Genomic DNA, 21,929 nt, shown 5'->3' with positions numbered 1-21,929 from the left:
GTTTGATCCAAAAAAATACTGGGGTAATAATGCTTGTAAAGCGCCTTTGAGCATGATTACTCATGAAAAGGGCGCTATATAAATGTGGTATTATTATTATTATTATAAAAAATGATTGGTCAACAAACACTGAATTCCCGTGATTTCCAGGTACGACGTCCGTATAGTACTCTTCTATGATAATAGGCCTAATAATAAGGAGTTACGTGGTGGTACCTCATTTTTACTTGGAAATTAAGACAAACGGGATACAGAACAGTAGGGGTGTCACGCCAAATGAGGTACCACTGCCAAATGAGGTACCGCACTTAATTTGGCGTTTAAGGCGCCAAATTAGGTACTATTGCAAAATTAAGTTCTAAATTGTCATTTTTTAGAATACAGTTTATATAAAACAAAAATATTTAAGCCAGTATTAAACTACAATATGTATTATGTGTTGTTACGCCTGTTATTAGATCACCATTACATTAAATTAAGTATAAAGCAGAAAATAGTTATCCTTTTTTGATTTTCGTCGAATAGATCGAAGCGGAAGTGCTTCGGTCATGGTCCGCAAATTATATGATACGCTTTGTGTGCCAAAATCTTTTTTACTGCTTTTAGTTGAATCACCGCGTGTACAGTTGTATTGTGCTGCAGAGCAGATTATCTGTAATGTGGGCTGTCTGCTTGGGGCTCTGTCTATCAAGGTACAACAAATGCGTCGTCATTTATTCTGAAGCTAATACTGTAGGCCTATATACCGTAATCAGGCGGTATTAAGGCTAGTTCACGTACAGCAGAATTCACGTAGAATGTGGTGTTGTTGCTTGATTGTAAACTTCCCAGATTCTTCATTTCGTTTGAAATAAATTTAAATATTAAATGAATTCCTTGTAAATAGAACGAATTTTATATCAACGTGCTATTATCTGCACAATTATTTTTATATGTTTCGATAAAGTACTTATAATATTAATGTTTCATGATTGCACTCGCAAATACTGTATTAATTTGTTGCATTTTGTGAATTTATGTTTTATTCTTTATAGTTGTGGTTTTCTGTGGTTTACAAACGATAAACAACGATCAATAAATAAAACAAAACACAATAAGTTAATGTTTTCTTGAATTTATTTCAGTATTATTATTAATTAAATGTGAGCAATTAGAGGTGAAAGAATGCGTTTGAAATACTGTATTGACTCTCAGCGTTTGACGATGACTTTGAAAAAATATATACCCCTATTATATTTTGGCTGTAGCTTGTATGAAGAAAAACCCACATTGATGGTTTTCCACAATCATGCAACCAAAATCTGTCTTATAGTCCCTAACCCTAACAATGTCAAAACTATTAATGATTTGCCACAAAAATCAGGTGACTAACTATAAATTATAATATCCATTAAAAAAAATCTCGCAAAGTTTTCTGATTGAACAAAAACGTTTTCCTTCATGGTATCGATAAACAGGGAAAACACAATAATATAAAGTAGGCCTGCTGTAATTTTACAGACTGGGCAATGCAATGGTCAGATACGGCTCTTTAAAAAATGATTGGTCAACAAACACTGAATTCTCGTGATTTCCAGGTACGACGTCCGTATAGTACTCTTCTATGATAATAGGCCTAATCATAAGGAGTTACGTGGTGGTACCTCATTTTTACTTGGAAATTAAGACAAACGGGATACAGAACAGTAGGAGTGTCACGCCAAATGAGGTACCACTGCCAAATGAGGTACCGCACTTAATTTGGCGTTTAAGGCGCCAAATTAGGTACTATTGCAAAATTAAGTTCTAAATTGTCATTTTTTAGAATACAGTTTATATAAAACAAAAATATTTAAGCCAGTATTAAACTACAATATGTATTATGTGTTGTTACGCCTGTTATTAGATCACCATTACATTAAATTAAGTATAAAGCAGAAAATAGTTATCCTTTTTTGATTTTCGTCGAATAGATCGAAGCGGAAGTGCTTCGGTCATGGTCCGCAAATTATATGATACGCCTTGTGTGCCAAAATCTTTTTACTGCTTTTAGTTGAATCACCGCGTGTACAGTTGTATTGTGCTGCAGAACAGATTATCTGTAATGTGGGCTGTCTGCTTGGGGCTCTGTCTATCAAGGTACAACAAATGCGTCGTCATTTATTCTGAAGCTAATACTGATAGGCCTATATACCGTAATCAGGCGGTATTAAGGCTAGTTCACGTACAGCAGAATTCACGTAGAATGTGGTGTTGTTGCTTGATTGTAAACTTCCCAGATTCTTCATTAGAAAAGAACTATTTTTTAGAATACAGTTTATATAAAACAAAAATATTTAAACCAGTATTAAACTACAATATGTATTATGTGTTGTTACGCCTGTTATTAGATCACCATGACCTTACACACCTTACAGTGCTCCTGCTTATTTATCTGACCTTGTGGATCGTTACGAATCATCCCGCAGAGGCCTACGATCATTGTCACAAAACCTTCTTCAAGAGCGTAGAGCGAAAAATCAGTGGGGTCAGAGATCTTTTTACGTTGCGGCCGCAAGTGTATGGAACAGCTTACCAGCAACAGTTAAATGCTCAACTAGTCAAAACAGTTTCAAGACCAACCTAAAGACGTCGCTATTCGCTGATGTTCTCGCACGTTGTTAATGCACTGAGCGCCACATGGGTGGAGGATACCGGCGCTATATAAGTCTTCATTTATTATTATTATTATTACATTAAATTAAGTATAAAGCAGAAAATAGTTATCCTTTTTTTTATTTTCGTCGAATAGATCAAAGCGGAAGTGCTTCGGTCATGGTCCGCAAATTATATGATAATTCAATGATTCACCTGTACCTTAAATTCCAACAAGGCTTTAGCAATCACACATTCTGTTTGAAAAAATCGTAGTGCGGGGACGTATAGAAATGGCTTACCACTATTACTGCGGGGAAACACCATATTATTATGTGCCGAGGATTTATATGCCACAAATGACTTATCAACCTCCGTATGTTTTACCCTCACAGGTTTTAAATGATGTTGAGTCGCTATTACACGACTGGGATCACAGCATGGTAGGTCAACAACGCACAGAGACATGTTCACCAAACAGCCTAGCATCGGTCAGTGACTGTTCGTCGAGTATGCGTTCGTCCCCACCCGCATCATCCATTGCGGACTGCTACGATAATTTGCTCGACTTGGACTTTATCTTGAACAATTCTAACGCAGATCAACAGAAACGTTATATTGACGATTCATCAATGGGCATGGCGATAAAACAGGAACCGCACAGTCCACTTATGCGGTCAGATATGGATAATGTTTTTGCACCCTCTGACCTTACACATTTGACTGTTTCTATTCCAACTTCACCACTCATGGACCTGCTCATCAACTCTTCAAATGAAAGTGTTCTGACGTCACAACCACTTCAGAATCTACAGGTGAACCGAAGGAAAGAGCGCAGAACATGGGGAAGGAAAAGAACAACGACACATACATGTTCACACCCAGGCTGTAACAAGACCTACACAAAGAGCTCGCACCTGAAAGCTCATCTCCGAACGCACACAGGAGAAAAACCTTATGCTTGCAACTGGAAAGGATGTGGCTGGAAGTTTGCACGATCTGATGAGCTAACCAGGCATTATCGTAAACACACTGGTGATCGACCTTTCCAGTGCCATCTATGCGAACGAGCTTTCTCTCGTTCTGATCATTTGTCTCTTCACATGAAACGCCACATGTAGACAACTCAATTACCGAATCTTCCGGATAAAACTCGTTTGAAATAAATTTAAATATTAAATGAATTCCTTGTAAATAGAACGAATTTTATATCAACGTGCTATTATCTGCACAATTATTTTTATATGTTTCGATAAAGTACTTATAATATTAATGTTTCATGATTGCACTCGCAAATACTGTATTAATTTGTTGCATTTTGTGAATTTATGTTTTATTCTTTATAGTTGTGGTTTTCTGTGGTTTACAAACGATAAACAACGATCAATAAATAAAACAAAACACAATAAGTTAATGTTTTCTTGAATTTATTTCAGTATTATTATTAATTAAATGTGAGCAATTAGAGGTGAAAGAATGCGTTTGAAATACTGTATTGACTCTCAGCGTTTGACGATGACTTTGAAAAAATATATACCCCTATTATATTTTGGCTGTAGCTTGTATGAAGAAAAACCCACATTGATGGTTTTCCACAATCATGCAACCAAAATCTGTCTTATAGTCCCTAACCCTAACAATGTCAAAACTATTAATGATTTGCCACAAAAATCAGGTGACTAACTATAAATTATAATATCCATTAAAAAAAATCTCGCAAAGTTTTCTGATTGAACAAAAACGTTTTCCTTCATGGTATCGATAAACAGGGAAAACACAATAATATAAAGTAGGCCTGCTGTAATTTTACAGACTGGGCAATGCAATGGTCAGATACGGCTCTTTAAAAAATGATTGGTCAACAAACACTGAATTCTCGTGATTTCCAGGTACGACGTCCGTATAGTACTCTTCTATGATAATAGGCCTAATCATAAGGAGTTACGTGGTGGTACCTCATTTTTACTTGGAAATTAAGACAAACGGGATACAGAACAGTAGGAGTGTCACGCCAAATGAGGTACCACTGCCAAATGAGGTACCGCACTTAATTTGGCGTTTAAGGCGCCAAATTAGGTACTATTGCAAAATTAAGTTCTAAATTGTCATTTTTTAGAATACAGTTTATATAAAACAAAAATATTTAAACCAGTATTAAACTACAATATGTATTATGTGTTGTTACGCCTGTTATTAGATCACCATTACAAGAAAACAGCTGAATTGATTGTACACTCATTTGTCACTTCTAAAATTGACATTGGTAATGCCTTGTTGTTTGGCATACCAAAATCTCAAATACAACGTTTGCAGCGCTTGCAAAATATGGCAGCTAGAATTGTAACTTATACAAAATCAAACGCTCACATAACTCCTGTCCTGATGGATTTGCATTGGTTGCCTGTTCAACAACGTATTAAGTACAAACTTGCGTTGTTTGTATTCAAGATCCTAAATGACAGTGCTCCTGCTTATTTATCTGACCTTGTGGATCGTTACGAATCATCCCGCAGAGGCCTACGATCATTGTCACAAGACCTTCTTCAAGAGCGTAGAGCGAAAAATCAGTGGGGTCAGAGATCTTTTTACGTTGCGGCCGCAAGTGTATGGAACAGCTTACCAGCAACAGTTAAATGCTCAACTAGTCAAAACAGTTTCAAGACCAACCTAAAGACGTCGCTATTCGCTGATGTTCTCGCACGTTGTTAATGCACAAAGCGCCATGAGCGCCACATGGGTGGAGGATACCGGCGCTATATAAGTCTTCATTTATTATTATTATTATTACATTAAATTAAGTATAAAGCAGAAAATAGTTATCCTTTTTTTTATTTTCGTCGAATAGATCAAAGCGGAAGTGCTTCGGTCATGGTCCGCAAATTATATGATAATTCAATGATTCACCTGTACCTTAAATTCCAACAAGGCTTTAGCAATCACACATTCTGTTTGAAAAAATCGTAGTGCGGGGACGTATAGAAATGGCTTACCACTATTACTGCGGGGAAACACCATATTATTATGTGCCGAGGATTTATATGCCACAAATGACTTATCAACCTCCGTATGTTTTACCCTCACAGGTTTTAAATGATGTTGAGTCGCTATTACACGACTGGGATCACAGCATGGTAGGTCAACAACGCACAGAGACATGTTCACCAAACAGCCTAGCATCGGTCAGTGACTGTTCGTCGAGTATGCGTTCGTCCCCACCCGCATCATCCATTGCGGACTGCTACGATAATTTGCTCGACTTGGACTTTATCTTGAACAATTCTAACGCAGATCAACAGAAACGTTATATTGACGATTCATCAATGGGCATGGCGATAAAACAAGAACCGCACAGTCCACTTATGCGGTCAGATATGGATAATGTTTTTGCACCCTCTGACCTTACACATTTGACTGTTTCTATTCCAACTTCACCACTCATGGACCTGCTCATCAACTCTTCAAATGAAAGTGTTCTGACGTCACAACCACTTCAGAATCTACAGGTGAACCGAAGGAAAGAGCGCAGAACATGGGGAAGGAAAAGAACAACGACACATACATGTTCACACCCAGGCTGTAACAAGACCTACACAAAGAGCTCGCACCTGAAAGCTCATCTCCGAACGCACACAGGAGAAAAACCTTATGCTTGCAACTGGAAAGGATGTGGCTGGAAGTTTGCACGATCTGATGAGCTAACCAGGCATTATCGTAAACACACTGGTGATCGACCTTTCCAGTGCCATCTATGCGAACGAGCTTTCTCTCGTTCTGATCATTTGTCTCTTCACATGAAACGCCACATGTAGACAACTCAATTACCGAATCTTCCGGATAAAACTCGTTTGAAATAAATTTAAATATTAAATGAATTCCTTGTAAATAGAACGAATTTTATATCAACGTGCTATTATCTGCACAATTATTTTTATATGTTTCGATAAAGTACTTATAATATTAATGTTTCATGATTGCACTCGCAAATACTGTATTAATTTGTTGCATTTTGTGAATTTATGTTTTTTTCTTTATAGTTGTGGTTTTCTGTGGTTTACAAACGATAAACAACGATCAATAAATAAAACAAAACACAATAAGTTAATGTTTTCTTGAATTTATTTCAGTATTATTATTAATTAAATGTGAGCAATTAGAGGTGAAAGAATGCGTTTGAAATACTGTATTGACTCTCAGCGTTTGACGATGACTTTGAAAAAATATATACCCCTATTATATTTTGGCTGTAGCTTGTATGAAGAAAAACCCACATTGATGGTTTTCCACAATCATGCAACCAAAATCTGTCTTATAGTCCCTAACCCTAACAATGTCAAAACTATTAATGATTTGCCACAAAAATCAGGTGACTAACTATAAATTATAATATCCATTAAAAAAAATCTCGCAAAATTTTCTGATTGAACAAAAACGTTTTCCTTCATGGTATCGATAAACAGGGAAAACACAATAATATAAAGTAGGCCTGCTGTAATTTTACAGACTGGGCAATGCAATGGTCAGATACGGCTCTTTAAAAAATGATTGGTCAACAAACACTGAATTCCCGTGATTTCCAGGTACGACGTCCGTATAGTACTCTTCTATGATAATAGGCCTAATCATAAGGAGTTACGTGGTGGTACCTCATTTTTACTTGGAAATTAAGACAAACGGGATACAGAACAGTAGGGGTGTCACGCCAAATGAGGTACCACTGCCAAATGAGGTACCGCACTTAATTTGGCGTTTAAGGCGCCAAATTAGGTACTATTGCAAAATTAAGTTCTAAATTGTCATTTTTTAGAATACAGTTTATATAAAACAAAAATATTTAAGCCAGTATTAAACTACAATATGTATTATGTGTTGTTACGCCTGTTATTAGATCACCATTACATTAAATTAAGTATAAAGCAGAAAATAGTTATCCTTTTTTGATTTTCGTCGAATAGATCGAAGCGGAAGTGCTTCGGTCATGGTCCGCAAATTATATGATACGCCTTGTGTGCAAAAATCTTTTTACTGCTTTTAGTTGAATCACCGCGTGTACAGTTGTATTGTGCTGCAGAACAGATTATCTGTAATGTGGGCTGTCTGCTTGGGGCTCTGTCTATCAAGGTACAACAAATGCGTCGTCATTTATTCTGAAGCTAATACTGATAGGCCTATATACCGTAATCAGGCGGTATTAAGGCTAGTTCACGTACAGCAGAATTCACGTAGAATGTGGTGTTGTTGCTTGATTGTAAACTTCCCAGATTCTTCATTAGAAAAGAACTATTTTTTAGAATACAGTTTATATAAAACAAAAATATTTAAACCAGTATTAAACTACAATATGTATTATGTGTTGTTACGCCTGTTATTAGATCACCATTACAAGAAAACAGCTGAATTGATTGTACACTCATTTGTCACTTCTAAAATTGACATTGGTAATGCCTTGTTGTTTGGCATACCAAAATCTCAAATACAACGTTTGCAGCGCTTGCAAAATATGGCAGCTAGAATTGTAACTTATACAAAATCAAACGCTCACATAACTCCTGTCCTGATGGATTTGCATTGGTTGCCTGTTCAACAACGTATTAAGTACAAACTTGCGTTGTTTGTATTCAAGATCCTAAATGACAGTGCTCCTGCTTATTTATCTGACCTTGTGGATCGTTACGAATCATCCCGCAGAGGCCTACGATCATTGTCACAAGACCTTCTTCAAGAGCGTAGAGCGAAAAATCAGTGGGGTCAGAGATCTTTTTACGTTGCGGCCGCAAGTGTATGGAACAGCTTACCAGCAACAGTTAAATGCTCAACTAGTCAAAACAGTTTCAAGACCAACCTAAAGACGTCGCTATTCGCTGATGTTCTCGCACGTTGTTAATGCACAAAGCGCCACATGGGTGGAGGATACCGGCGCTATATAAGTCTTCATTTATTATTATTATTATTACATTAAATTAAGTATAAAGCAGAAAATAGTTATCCTTTTTTTTATTTTCGTCGAATAGATCAAAGCGGAAGTGCTTCGGTCATGGTCCGCAAATTATATGATAATTCAATGATTCACCTGTACCTTAAATTCCAACAAGGCTTTAGCAATCACACATTCTGTTTGAAAAAATCGTAGTGCGGGGACGTATAGAAATGGCTTACCTCTATTACTGCGGGGAAACACCATATTATTATGTGCCGAGGATTTATATGCCACAAATGACTTATCAACCTCCGTATGTTTTACCCTCACAGGTTTTAAATGATGTTGAGTCGCTATTACACGACTGGGATCACAGCATGGTAGGTCAACAACGCACAGAGACATGTTCACCAAACAGCCTAGCATCGGTCAGTGACTGTTCGTCGAGTATGCGTTCGTCCCCACCCGCATCATCCATTGCGGACTGCTACGATAATTTGCTCGACTTGGACTTTATCTTGAACAATTCTAACGCAGATCAACAGAAACGTTATATTGACGATTCATCAATGGGCATGGCGATAAAACAAGAACCGCACAGTCCACTTATGCGGTCAGATATGGATAATGTTTTTGCACCCTCTGACCTTACACATTTGACTGTTTCTATTCCAACTTCACCACTCATGGACCTGCTCATCAACTCTTCAAATGAAAGTGTTCTGACGTCACAACCACTTCAGAATCTACAGGTGAACCGAAGGAAAGAGCGCAGAACATGGGGAAGGAAAAGAACAACGACACATACATGTTCACACCCAGGCTGTAACAAGACCTACACAAAGAGCTCGCACCTGAAAGCTCATCTCCGAACGCACACAGGAGAAAAACCTTATGCTTGCAACTGGAAAGGATGTGGCTGGAAGTTTGCACGATCTGATGAGCTAACCAGGCATTATCGTAAACACACTGGTGATCGACCTTTCCAGTGCCATCTATGCGAACGAGCTTTCTCTCGTTCTGATCATTTGTCTCTTCACATGAAACGCCACATGTAGAACACTCAATTACCGAATCTTCCGGATAAAACTCGTTTGAAATAAATTTAAATATTAAATGAATTCCTTGTAAATAGAACGAATTTTATATCAACGTGCTATTATCTGCACAATTATTTTTATATGTTTCGATAAAGTACTTATAATATTAATGTTTCATGATTGCACTCGCAAATACTGTATTAATTTGTTGCATTTTGTGAATTTATGTTTTATTCTTTATAGTTGTGGTTTTCTGTGGTTTACAAACGATAAACAACGATCAATAAATAAAACAAAACACAATAAGTTAATGTTTTCTTGAATTTATTTCAGTATTATTATTAATTAAATGTGAGCAATTAGAGGTGAAAGAATGCGTTTGAAATACTGTATTGACTCTCAGCGTTTGACGATGACTTTGAAAAAATATATACCCCTATTATATTTTGGCTGTAGCTTGTATGAAGAAAAACCCACATTGATGGTTTTCCACAATCATGCAACCAAAATCTGTCTTATAGTCCCTAACCCTAACAATGTCAAAACTATTAATGATTTGCCACAAAAATCAGGTGACTAACTATAAATTATAATATCCATTAAAAAAAATCTCGCAAAGTTTTCTGATTGAACAAAAACGTTTTCCTTCATGGTATCGATAAACAGGGAAAACACAATAATATAAAGTAGGCCTGCTGTAATTTTACAGACTGGGCAATGCAATGGTCAGATACGGCTCTTTAAAAAATGATTGGTCAACAAACACTGAATTCTCGTGATTTCCAGGTACGACGTCCGTATAGTACTCTTCTATGATAATAGGCCTAATCATAAGGAGTTACGTGGTGGTACCTCATTTTTACTTGGAAATTAAGACAAACGGGATACAGAACAGTAGGAGTGTCACGCCAAATGAGGTACCACTGCCAAATGAGGTACCGCACTTAATTTGGCGTTTAAGGCGCCAAATTAGGTACTATTGCAAAATTAAGTTCTAAATTGTCATTTTTTAGAATACAGTTTATATAAAACAAAAATATTTAAACCAGTATTAAACTACAATATGTATTATGTGTTGTTACGCCTGTTATTAGATCACCATTACAAGAAAACAGCTGAATTGATTGTACACTCATTTGTCACTTCTAAAATTGACATTGGTAATGCCTTGTTGTTTGGCATACCAAAATCTCAAATACAACGTTTGCAGCGCTTGCAAAATATGGCAGCTAGAATTGTAACTTATACAAAATCAAACGCTCACATAACTCCTGTCCTGATGGATTTGCATTGGTTGCCTGTTCAACAACGTATTAAGTACAAACTTGCGTTGTTTGTATTCAAGATCCTAAATGACAGTGCTCCTGCTTATTTATCTGACCTTGTGGATCGTTACGAATCATCCCGCAGAGGCCTACGATCATTGTCACAAGACCTTCTTCAAGAGCGTAGAGCGAAAAATCAGTGGGGTCAGAGATCTTTTTACGTTGCGGCCGCAAGTGTATGGAACAGCTTACCAGCAACAGTTAAATGCTCAACTAGTCAAAACAGTTTCAAGACCAACCTAAAGACGTCGCTATTCGCTGATGTTCTCGCACGTTGTTAATGCACAAAGCGCCATGAGCGCCACATGGGTGGAGGATACCGGCGCTATATAAGTCTTCATTTATTATTATTATTATTACATTAAATTAAGTATAAAGCAGAAAATAGTTATCCTTTTTTTTATTTTCGTCGAATAGATCAAAGCGGAAGTGCTTCGGTCATGGTCCGCAAATTATATGATAATTCAATGATTCACCTGTACCTTAAATTCCAACAAGGCTTTAGCAATCACACATTCTGTTTGAAAAAATCGTAGTGCGGGGACGTATAGAAATGGCTTACCACTATTACTGCGGGGAAACACCATATTATTATGTGCCGAGGATTTATATGCCACAAATGACTTATCAACCTCCGTATGTTTTACCCTCACAGGTTTTAAATGATGTTGAGTCGCTATTACACGACTGGGATCACAGCATGGTAGGTCAACAACGCACAGAGACATGTTCACCAAACAGCCTAGCATCGGTCAGTGACTGTTCGTCGAGTATGCGTTCGTCCCCACCCGCATCATCCATTGCGGACTGCTACGATAATTTGCTCGACTTGGACTTTATCTTGAACAATTCTAACGCAGATCAACAGAAACGTTATATTGACGATTCATCAATGGGCATGGCGATAAAACAAGAACCGCACAGTCCACTTATGCGGTCAGATATGGATAATGTTTTTGCACCCTCTGACCTTACACATTTGACTGTTTCTATTCCAACTTCACCACTCATGGACCTGCTCATCAACTCTTCAAATGAAAGTGTTCTGACGTCACAACCACTTCAGAATCTACAGGTGAACCGAAGGAAAGAGCGCAGAACATGGGGAAGGAAAAGAACAACGACACATACATGTTCACACCCAGGCTGTAACAAGACCTACACAAAGAGCTCGCACCTGAAAGCTCATCTCCGAACGCACACAGGAGAAAAACCTTATGCTTGCAACTGGAAAGGATGTGGCTGGAAGTTTGCACGATCTGATGAGCTAACCAGGCATTATCGTAAACACACTGGTGATCGACCTTTCCAGTGCCATCTATGCGAACGAGCTTTCTCTCGTTCTGATCATTTGTCTCTTCACATGAAACGCCACATGTAGACAACTCAATTACCGAATCTTCCGGATAAAACTCGTTTGAAATAAATTTAAATATTAAATGAATTCCTTGTAAATAGAACGAATTTTATATCAACGTGCTATTATCTGCACAATTATTTTTATATGTTTCGATAAAGTACTTATAATATTAATGTTTCATGATTGCACTCGCAAATACTGTATTAATTTGTTGCATTTTGTGAATTTATGTTTTTTTCTTTATAGTTGTGGTTTTCTGTGGTTTACAAACGATAAACAACGATCAATAAATAAAACAAAACACAATAAGTTAATGTTTTCTTGAATTTATTTCAGTATTATTATTAATTAAATGTGAGCAATTAGAGGTGAAAGAATGCGTTTGAAATACTGTATTGACTCTCAGCGTTTGACGATGACTTTGAAAAAATATATACCCCTATTATATTTTGGCTGTAGCTTGTATGAAGAAAAACCCACATTGATGGTTTTCCACAATCATGCAACCAAAATCTGTCTTATAGTCCCTAACCCTAACAATGTCAAAACTATTAATGATTTGCCACAAAAATCAGGTGACTAACTATAAATTATAATATCCATTAAAAAAAATCTCGCAAAATTTTCTGATTGAACAAAAACGTTTTCCTTCATGGTATCGATAAACAGGGAAAACACAATAATATAAAGTAGGCCTGCTGTAATTTTACAGACTGGGCAATGCAATGGTCAGATACGGCTCTTTAAAAAATGATTGGTCAACAAACACTGAATTCCCGTGATTTCCAGGTACGACGTCCGTATAGTACTCTTCTATGATAATAGGCCTAATCATAAGGAGTTACGTGGTGGTACCTCATTTTTACTTGGAAATTAAGACAAACGGGATACAGAACAGTAGGGGTGTCACGCCAAATGAGGTACCACTGCCAAATGAGGTACCGCACTTAATTTGGCGTTTAAGGCGCCAAATTAGGTACTATTGCAAAATTAAGTTCTAAATTGTCATTTTTTAGAATACAGTTTATATAAAACAAAAATATTTAAGCCAGTATTAAACTACAATATGTATTATGTGTTGTTACGCCTGTTATTAGATCACCATTACATTAAATTAAGTATAAAGCAGAAAATAGTTATCCTTTTTTGATTTTCGTCGAATAGATCGAAGCGGAAGTGCTTCGGTCATGGTCCGCAAATTATATGATACGCCTTGTGTGCAAAAATCTTTTTACTGCTTTTAGTTGAATCACCGCGTGTACAGTTGTATTGTGCTGCAGAACAGATTATCTGTAATGTGGGCTGTCTGCTTGGGGCTCTGTCTATCAAGGTACAACAAATGCGTCGTCATTTATTCTGAAGCTAATACTGATAGGCCTATATACCGTAATCAGGCGGTATTAAGGCTAGTTCACGTACAGCAGAATTCACGTAGAATGTGGTGTTGTTGCTTGATTGTAAACTTCCCAGATTCTTCATTAGAAAAGAACTATTTTTTAGAATACAGTTTATATAAAACAAAAATATTTAAACCAGTATTAAACTACAATATGTATTATGTGTTGTTACGCCTGTTATTAGATCACCATTACAAGAAAACAGCTGAATTGATTGTACACTCATTTGTCACTTCTAAAATTGACATTGGTAATGCCTTGTTGTTTGGCATACCAAAATCTCAAATACAACGTTTGCAGCGCTTGCAAAATATGGCAGCTAGAATTGTAACTTATACAAAATCAAACGCTCACATAACTCCTGTCCTGATGGATTTGCATTGGTTGCCTGTTCAACAACGTATTAAGTACAAACTTGCGTTGTTTGTATTCAAGATCCTAAATGACAGTGCTCCTGCTTATTTATCTGACCTTGTGGATCGTTACGAATCATCCCGCAGAGGCCTACGATCATTGTCACAAGACCTTCTTCAAGAGCGTAGAGCGAAAAATCAGTGGGGTCAGAGATCTTTTTACGTTGCGGCCGCAAGTGTATGGAACAGCTTACCAGCAACAGTTAAATGCTCAACTAGTCAAAACAGTTTCAAGACCAACCTAAAGACGTCGCTATTCGCTGATGTTCTCGCACGTTGTTAATGCACAAAGCGCCATGAGCGCCACATGGGTGGAGGATACCGGCGCTATATAAGTCTTCATTTATTATTATTATTATTACATTAAATTAAGTATAAAGCAGAAAATAGTTATCCTTTTTTTTATTTTCGTCGAATAGATCAAAGCGGAAGTGCTTCGGTCATGGTCCGCAAATTATATGATAATTCAATGATTCACCTGTACCTTAAATTCCAACAAGGCTTTAGCAATCACACATTCTGTTTGAAAAAATCGTAGTGCGGGGACGTATAGAAATGGCTTACCACTATTACTGCGGGGAAACACCATATTATTATGTGCCGAGGATTTATATGCCACAAATGACTTATCAACCTCCGTATGTTTTACCCTCACAGGTTTTAAATGATGTTGAGTCGCTATTACACGACTGGGATCACAGCATGGTAGGTCAACAACGCACAGAGACATGTTCACCAAACAGCCTAGCATCGGTCAGTGACTGTTCGTCGAGTATGCGTTCGTCCCCACCCGCATCATCCATTGCGGACTGCTACGATAATTTGCTCGACTTGGACTTTATCTTGAACAATTCTAACGCAGATCAACAGAAACGTTATATTGACGATTCATCAATGGGCATGGCGATAAAACAAGAACCGCACAGTCCACTTATGCGGTCAGATATGGATAATGTTTTTGCACCCTCTGACCTTACACATTTGACTGTTTCTATTCCAACTTCACCACTCATGGACCTGCTCATCAACTCTTCAAATGAAAGTGTTCTGACGTCACAACCACTTCAGAATCTACAGGTGAACCGAAGGAAAGAGCGCAGAACATGGGGAAGGAAAAGAACAACGACACATACATGTTCACACCCAGGCTGTAACAAGACCTACACAAAGAGCTCGCACCTGAAAGCTCATCTCCGAACGCACACAGGAGAAAAACCTTATGCTTGCAACTGGAAAGGATGTGGCTGGAAGTTTGCACGATCTGATGAGCTAACCAGGCATTATCGTAAACACACTGGTGATCGACCTTTCCAGTGCCATCTATGCGAACGAGCTTTCTCTCGTTCTGATCATTTGTCTCTTCACATGAAACGCCACATGTAGACAACTCAATTACCGAATCTTCCGGATAAAACTCGTTTGAAATAAATTTAAATATTAAATGAATTCCTTGTAAATAGAACGAATTTTATATCAACGTGCTATTATCTGCACAATTATTTTTATATGTTTCGATAAAGTACTTATAATATTAATGTTTCATGATTGCACTCGCAAATACTGTATTAATTTGTTGCATTTTGTGAATTTATGTTTTATTCTTTATAGTTGTGGTTTTCTGTGGTTTACAAACGATAAACAACGATCAATAAATAAAACAAAACACAATAAGTTAATGTTTTCTTGAATTTATTTCAGTATTATTATTAATTAAATGTGAGCAATTAGAGGTGAAAGAATGCGTTTGAAATACTGTATTGACTCTCAGCGTTTGACGATGACTTTGAAAAAATATATACCCCTATTATATTTTGGCTGTAGCTTGTATGAAGAAAAACCCACATTGATGGTTTTCCACAATCATGCAACCAAAATCTGTCTTATAGTCCCTAACCCTAACAATGTCAAAACTATTAATGATTTGCCACAAAAATCAGGTGACTAACTATAAATTATAATATCCATTAAAAAAAATCTCGCAAAGTTTTCTGATTGAACAAAAACGTTTTCCTTCATGGTATCGATAAACAGGGAAAACACAATAATATAAAGTAGGCCTGCTGTAATTTTACAGACTGGGCAATGCAATGGTCAGATACGGCTCTTTAAAAAATGATTGGTCAACAAACACTGAATTCTCGTGATTTCCAGGTACGACGTCCGTATAGTACTCTTCTATGATAATAGGCCTAATCATAAGGAGTTACGTGGTGGTACCTCATTTTTACTTGGAAATTAAGACAAACGGGATACAGAACAGTAGGAGTGTCACGCCAAATGAGGTACCACTGCCAAATGAGGTACCGCACTTAATTTGGCGTTTAAGGCGCCAAATTAGGTACTATTGCAAAATTAAGTTCTAAATTGTCATTTTTTAGAATACAGTTTATATAAAACAAAAATATTTAAACCAGTATTAAACTACAATATGTATTATGTGTTGTTACGCCTGTTATTAGATCACCATTACAAGAAAACAGCTGAATTGATTGTACACTCATTTGTCACTTCTAAAATTGACATTGGTAATGCCTTGTTGTTTGGCATACCAAAATCTCAAATACAACGTTTGCAGCGCTTGCAAAATATGGCAGCTAGAATTGTAACTTATACAAAATCAAACGCTCACATAACTCCTGTCCTGATGGATTTGCATTGGTTGCCTGTTCAACAACGTATTAAGTACAAACTTGCGTTGTTTGTATTCAAGATCCTAAATGACAGTGCTCCTGCTTATTTATCTGACCTTGTGGATCGTTACGAATCATCCCGCAGAGGCCTACGATCATTGTCACAAGACCTTCTTCAAGAGCGTAGAGCGAAAAATCAGTGGGGTCAGAGATCTTTTTACGTTGCGGCCGCAAGTGTATGGAACAGCTTACCAGCAACAGTTAAATGCTCAACTAGTCAAAACAGTTTCAAGACCAACCTAAAGACGTCGCTATTCGCTGATGTTCTCGCACGTTGTTAATGCACAAAGCGCCATGAGCGCCACATGGGTGGAGGATACCGGCGCTATATAAGTCTTCATTTATTATTATTATTATTACATTAAATTAAGTATAAAGCAGAAAATAGTTATCCTTTTTTTTATTTTCGTCGAATAGATCAAAGCGGAAGTGCTTCGGTCATGGTCCGCAAATTATATGATAATTCAATGATTCACCTGTACCTTAAATTCCAACAAGGCTTTAGCAATCACACATTCTGTTTGAAAAAATCGTAGTGCGGGGACGTATAGAAATGGCTTACCACTATTACTGCGGGGAAACACCATATTATTATGTGCCGAGGATTTATATGCCACAAATGACTTATCAACCTCCGTATGTTTTACCCTCACAGGTTTTAAATGATGTTGAGTCGCTATTACACGACTGGGATCACAGCATGGTAGGTCAACAACGCACAGAGACATGTTCACCAAACAGCCTAGCATCGGTCAGTGACTGTTCGTCGAGTATGCGTTCGTCCCCACCCGCATCATCCATTGCGGACTGCTACGATAATTTGCTCGACTTGGACTTTATCTTGAACAATTCTAACGCAGATCAACAGAAACGTTATATTGACGATTCATCAATGGGCATGGCGATAAAACAAGAACCGCACAGTCCACTTATGCGGTCAGATATGGATAATGTTTTTGCACCCTCTGACCTTACACATTTGACTGTTTCTATTCCAACTTCACCACTCATGGACCTGCTCATCAACTCTTCAAATGAAAGTGTTCTGACGTCACAACCACTTCAGAATCTACAGGTGAACCGAAGGAAAGAGCGCAGAACATGGGGAAGGAAAAGAACAACGACACATACATGTTCACACCCAGGCTGTAACAAGACCTACACAAAGAGCTCGCACCTGAAAGCTCATCTCCGAACGCACACAGGAGAAAAACCTTATGCTTGCAACTGGAAAGGATGTGGCTGGAAGTTTGCACGATCTGATGAGCTAACCAGGCATTATCGTAAACACACTGGTGATCGACCTTTCCAGTGCCATCTATGCGAACGAGCTTTCTCTCGTTCTGATCATTTGTCTCTTCACATGAAACGCCACATGTAGACAACTCAATTACCGAATCTTCCGGATAAAACTCGTTTGAAATAAATTTAAATATTAAATGAATTCCTTGTAAATAGAACGAATTTTATATCAACGTGCTATTATCTGCACAATTATTTTTATATGTTTCGATAAAGTACTTATAATATTAATGTTTCATGATTGCACTCGCAAATACTGTATTAATTTGTTGCATTTTGTGAATTTATGTTTTATTCTTTATAGTTGTGGTTTTCTGTGGTTTACAAACGATAAACAACGATCAATAAATAAAACAAAACACAATAAGTTAATGTTTTCTTGAATTTATTTCAGTATTATTATTAATTAAATGTGAGCAATTAGAGGTGAAAGAATGCGTTTGAAATACTGTATTGACTCTCAGCGTTTGACGATGACTTTGAAAAAATATATACCCCTATTATATTTTGGCTGTAGCTTGTATGAAGAAAAACCCACATTGATGGTTTTCCACAATCATGCAACCAAAATCTGTCTTATAGTCCCTAACCCTAACAATGTCAAAACTATTAATGATTTGCCACAAAAATCAGGTGACTAACTATAAATTATAATATCCATTAAAAAAAATCTCGCAAAATTTTCTGATTGAACAAAAACGTTTTCCTTCATGGTATCGATAAACAGGGAAAACACAATAATATAAAGTAGGCCTGCTGTAATTTTACAGACTGGGCAATGCAATGGTCAGATACGGCTCTTTAAAAAATGATTGGTCAACAAACACTGAATTCCCGTGATTTCCAGGTACGACGTCCGTATAGTACTCTTCTATGATAATAGGCCTAATCATAAGGAGTTACGTGGTGGTACCTCATTTTTACTTGGAAATTAAGACAAACGGGATACAGAACAGTAGGGGTGTCACGCCAAATGAGGTACCACTGCCAAATGAGGTACCGCACTTAATTTGGCGTTTAAGGCGCCAAATTAGGTACTATTGCAAAATTAAGTTCTAAATTGTCATTTTTTAGAATACAGTTTATATAAAACAAAAATATTTAAGCCAGTATTAAACTACAATATGTATTATGTGTTGTTACGCCTGTTATTAGATCACCATTACATTAAATTAAGTATAAAGCAGAAAATAGTTATCCTTTTTTGATTTTCGTCGAATAGATCGAAGCGGAAGTGCTTCGGTCATGGTCCGCAAATTATATGATACGCCTTGTGTGCAAAAATCTTTTTACTGCTTTTAGTTGAATCACCGCGTGTACAGTTGTATTGTGCTGCAGAACAGATTATCTGTAATGTGGGCTGTCTGCTTGGGGCTCTGTCTATCAAGGTACAACAAATGCGTCGTCATTTATTCTGAAGCTAATACTGATAGGCCTATATACCGTAATCAGGCGGTATTAAGGCTAGTTCACGTACAGCAGAATTCACGTAGAATGTGGTGTTGTTGCTTGATTGTAAACTTCCCAGATTCTTCATTAGAAAAGAACTATTTTTTAGAATACAGTTTATATAAAACAAAAATATTTAAGCCAGTATTAAACTACAATATGTATTATGTGTCGAATAGATCGAAGTGGAAGTGCTTCGGTCATGGTCCGCAAATTATATGATACGCCTTGTTATTAAGGCTAGTTCACGTACAGCAGAATTCACGTAGAATGTGGTGTTGTTGCTTGATTGTAAACTTCCCAGATTCTTCATTTCGTTGGAACCCTAACCCTAACAATGTCAAAACTATTAATGATTTGCCACAAAAATCAGGTGACTAACTATAAATTATAATATCCATTAAAAAAAATCTCGCAAAGTTTTCTGATTGAACAAAAACGTTTTCCTTCATGGTATCGATAAACAGGGAAAACACAATAATATAAAGTAGGCCTGCTGTAATTTTACAGACTGGGCAATGCAATGGTCAGATACGGCTCTTTAAAAAATGATTGGTCAACAAACACTGAATTCCCGTGATTTCCAGGTACGACGTCCGTATAGTACTCTTCTATGATAATAGGCCTAATCATAAGGAGTTACGTGGTGGTACCTCATTTTTACTTGGAAATTAAGACAAACGGGATACAGAACAGTAGGGGTGTCACGCCAAATGAGGTACCACTGCCAAATGAGGTACCGCACTTAATTTGGGTTTGTTCGTCGAGTATGCGTTCGTCCCCACCCGCATCATCCATTGCAGACTGCTACGATAATTTGCTCGACTTGGACTTTATCTTGAACAATTCTAACGCAGATCAACAGAAACGTTATATTGACGATTCATCAATGGGCATGGCGATAAAACAGGAACCGCACAGTCCACTTATGCGGTCAGATATGGATAATGTTTTTGCACCCTCTGACCTTACACATTTAACTGTTTCTATTCCAACTTCACCACTCATGGACCTGCTCATCAACTCTTCAAATGAAAGTGTTCTGGCGTCACAACCACTTCAGAATCTACAGGTGAACCGAAGGAAAGAGCGCAGAACATGGGGAAGGAAAAGAACAACGACACATACATGTTCACACCCAGGCTGTAACAAGACCTACACAAAGAGCTCGCACCTGAAAGCTCATCTCCGAACGCACACAGGAGAAAAACCTTATGCTTGCAACTGGAAAGGATGTGGCTGGAAGTTTGCACGATCTGATGAGCTAACCAGGCATTATCGTAAACACACTGGTGATCGACCTTTCCAGTGCCATCTATGCGAACGAGCTTTCTCTCGTTCTGATCATTTGTCTCTTCACATGAAACGCCACATGTAGACAACTCAATTACCGAATCTTCCGGATAAAACTCGTTTGAAATAAATTTAAATATTAAATGAATTCCTTGTAAATAGAACGAATTTTATATCAACGTGCTATTATCTGCACAATTATTTTTATATGTTTCGATAAAGTACTTATAATATTAATGTTTCATGATTGCACTCGCAAATACTGTATTAATTTGTTGCATTTTGTGAATTTATGTTTTATTCTTTATAGTTGTGGTTTTCTGTGGTTTACAAACGATAAACAACGATCAATAAATAAAACAAAACACAATAAGTTAATGTTTTCTTGAATTTATTTCAGTATTATTATTAATTAAATGTGAGCAATTAGAGGTGAAAGAATGCGTTTGAAATACTGTATTGACTCTCAGCGTTTGACGATGACTTTGAAAAAATATATACCCCTATTATATTTTGGCTGTAGCTTGTATGAAGAAAAACCCACATTGATGGTTTTCCACAATCATGCAACCAAAATCTGTCTTATAGTCCCTAACCCTAACAATGTCAAAACTATTAATGATTTGCCACAAAAATCAGGTGACTAACTATAAATTATAATATCCATTAAAAAAAATCTCGCAAAGTTTTCTGATTGAACAAAAACGTTTTCCTTCATGGTATCGATAAACAGGGAAAACACAATTATATAAAGTAGGCCTGCTGTAATTTTACAGACTGGGCAATGCAATGGTCAGATACGGCTCTTTAAAAAATGATTGGTCAACAAACACTGAATTCCCGTGATTTCCAGGTACGACGTCCGTATAGTACTCTTCTATGATAATAGGCCTAATCATAAGGAGTTACGTGGTGGTACCTCATTTTTACTTGGAAATTAAGACAAACGGGATACAGAACAGTAGGGGTGTCACGCCAAATGAAATACCACTGCCAAATGAGGTACCGCACTTAATTTGGCGTTTAAGGCGCCAAATTAGGTACTATTGCAAAATTAAGTTCTAAATTGTCATTTTTTAGAATACAGTTTATATAAAACAAAAATATTTAAGCCAGTATTAAACTACAATATG

General features: G+C 37.0%; 1 pseudogene; it reads left to right on the top strand.

Annotated features, from left to right (window-relative positions):
- The first annotated feature begins 20,272 nt into the window (after positions 1-20,272).
- On the top strand, positions 20,273-20,881 carry LOC140039382 (Krueppel-like factor 2 pseudogene; annotated as a pseudogene).
- The last annotated feature ends 1,048 nt before the right edge of the window (positions 20,882-21,929 follow it).

The sequence above is a fragment of the Antedon mediterranea genome, chromosome 2 (assembly GCF_964355755.1).
Source record: "Antedon mediterranea chromosome 2, ecAntMedi1.1, whole genome shotgun sequence".
NCBI lineage: Eukaryota > Metazoa > Echinodermata > Crinoidea > Comatulida > Antedonidae > Antedon > Antedon mediterranea.
Note: the sequence above shows the minus strand (reverse complement) of the source record. Positions and strands in the feature narration are given on the sequence as shown.